Raw genomic sequence first — 2,685 nt, 5'->3', positions numbered from 1 at the left:
CTTTGACCTGGCTCTCAGGGGCTGAGTCTTCCAGCAAAAAGTTCTAAGCTTCTAAATCACCAGGGCGGCTGTGGACTTCAGGTTTGTTTCTCCTCCGCTTTTCTCCTGGGAGTTTAGTTGTTTTTAATGTATTAGAATTTTTTATTTTTAGAAACCTTAATCTTTTAATGATTACCAAAAGTGAACAATTAGCATTTGTGTTCACAGAAAACTTGTGACCTTGAAGTTAATTGATAAGGCACCTGTTAGGTCTGCAAGCCAGTAACATAACTGCCAACACCCCCACCCCCCTTCTTTCAGCCCAGACCCATTGCTTTCCCTCACAGATTTTTCCTCTTTACTCTTGATCTCTCTAACCAATTCCCCCGTCTGCCAGTCCAGTTGTTTGTCTCCCTTTAAACTGTGGGAGTTTCAAAGAAAACTACAGACTGCTCCTATAGTAGCCCTCCCTCCCGGAGGCTGGGGTCTGATCTGTGGGGAAACATGACTCTTAGTTGGCCTGGAAAGATAACGGGTGCATAGGGAGATTTCTTGCAGACAGAAAGCCTGGAGACCACCTGAAATCCAGTTACAGATGCTTTCAGAATCAGGATGAGGGAGGAAGGGAAAGACCAGGTTTTGTCCTCTATGAGGATCCTAATAAATAACTGAAAACAGCAAGTCAAACAAAACACATCACAGGCAGGGTCAGGGCCAGTAAATCTCTCCTCCCTGCAGAGCTGTAAACCCTTTGTGTCCATCAAAGAGATAAGAAAACCATAAATAACAAGTTCTTTGAAATTTACTACTTTGTTAATTTGCTAAGCAAATAATTAACTTGAAAAGACTTCTCTCTTGCTTTTTTTATAAGCAATCTCAGAACTAAGCAATCTTGGAACTTAGCCAGCCTTTATTTTAGCCTTTAAATCTACCCTAGAACTTCAAAATTTCAATTTAGTACAGCGAATTTACAACCCAGGTAAGAGCAATTGATAGACAGAAATTTATATTAACTAAGTGGGCTGATTCCCCTTTAATAGTGAGCAATAGACTCTGAGAAAAAATAATTCTCGCAGCTGCCAAGAGACTTTTGCAGACCATCACAGGTCCAGCCGAAATGTTCAGCCAAATGAATTAACAGACTGTAGAATAAATCAAAGTAGCTTTCACTTTACACAGACCAGTTAATGAGCAGCCAAACACTTATACTCACACTCTCTCAGTACACTAGCCTAGACTGGAGCTGAGCAAATAAATGAAACAATGCCCAACTTCCCAAATGGGTGTGGGGGCACTCCTGGCAGCCATGTCCCAGAACAGAATTCTCGACCAACGTCTTGGTGAGAACCTACCGGAGGAGTTAAGACTGCGTCCAGTCCCCCTTTTCAGTAGCAAATTGGCCAGTCCACATAAACAAATACCTGTTCACTCATACTTCCTTAATGTTTCAGCATTCATTCCAATTCCACAATCTCTATTGTACCCCTTTAAAATTTTCTAACATGTAATTAAGAAAATTAGGTTTACTTTGTCCCGACCCCATGATGATCGGTGACCAGAGACAGACAAGGGAGGGGGTGACTTGTTTTCACAGATCCTCACTCAGATGCCTGCCTGGCTGCATCCCTTGGGAGCTTAGATTCGTGTTAGCTAAGGTGCACCCATATAAACCCCGGGCCTGGTCACCTCCACATGGGGTGAGTCACCGTTATGCCATATGACGAATCTCAGAACCGCAGGTTGGGGCCCACTCGGACTCCGTAACCGAAGTCATGGAGCCACACAAAGGAGAGGACAGGGCAGGCCCCCTCCCTCCACACTCACACACTTTCAAAAGACATTCACTTAGAGTTTAAACAATCCACCCAATTCCTAACAATTTCCCAATTCCTGAGGGAGCTCTATAGCTTCCCGGGAGGTGATCAAGCTCCCCTTCCACTCACTCGGAGTGGGCCTGATTGATAGGGGGTTGACGAAGATGACTGACCTTAACCCATTTTGACAAAGACAAAGACAACAAGGAACAAAGACAAAACAAACCAGACAAATGCAACCTAAGGTTGCCCAGAACCTGTAGCTCGCTTCTTGAAGTCCTGAAAATTTTCAAAAAAACATTGCAGCGGGAAGCACACAGAAGCAGACGATGACTGCCCCATTTTGACAAACACCAAGACAACAAACACTAAGACAAACAAACACAAAACAGACAAATCCAGTGCAACCTAAAGCCACACCTACCAGGGACCCCGGCCACTGTCCTGGCCGCAGGTCAGGACCAGGAGTACTGCTGTGTCCAGCTCTCTGTATAGGTCCTTCTGTGGGACATCCTAATTCCTGTTTAACGACTGGTCCTTACCTCTCTCGAGAGTCCAGGTGGCTCGGTTTCCGAATTGAAAGTTTTGGGGTGGACTGGAGGGCTCCTAGGTAGTCGTTCCCCACAGGGATGTGGGGTATCTTGCTGTGTGCCCGGTGACAAGTGGGGGAGAGCTTCCTGCCTTAAATAGGGGGTCCCTCTCACCCCTGCCAGGGGAGAGCCTCCTGCCCTAAATAAGGGGTCCCGCTCACCCCTGCTAGGGATCCCGGGCGAGCCCCCAAATGTTATGGGTTCAATCAGCGAGATAGACCACCGACTCAAAATTTAAATTTTAAGAGCCTTTATTAAGCTGGCCAGCTGACTACCTCCGCGTCCCTCCCATAGGAGCATCA

General features: G+C 45.9%; 2 long non-coding RNA genes across 2 annotated transcripts in view; both read right to left on the bottom strand.

The window, feature by feature from the left end:
* Nucleotides 1–2,685, bottom strand: part of LOC107184257 — a 90,135-nt gene that overhangs the window by 57,967 nt on the left and 29,483 nt on the right. The gene's annotated exons all lie outside the window — the stretch shown is intronic.
* LOC107184254 overlaps nt 219–2,685 on the bottom strand; it is a 14,530-nt gene continuing 12,063 nt past the window's right edge. The window contains exon 3 of the long non-coding RNA XR_001515083.1: nt 219–293. This is a non-coding gene — a long non-coding RNA (uncharacterized LOC107184254). The remainder of the gene's footprint in view (nt 294–2,685) is intronic.

The sequence above is a fragment of the Myotis davidii genome, unplaced genomic scaffold, assembly GCF_000327345.1.
Source record: "Myotis davidii unplaced genomic scaffold, ASM32734v1 scaffold392, whole genome shotgun sequence".
Classification (NCBI taxonomy): domain Eukaryota; kingdom Metazoa; phylum Chordata; class Mammalia; order Chiroptera; family Vespertilionidae; genus Myotis; species Myotis davidii.
The sequence above is the reverse complement of the archived record's forward strand: the minus strand, read 5'-3'. Positions and strand labels throughout refer to the sequence as shown.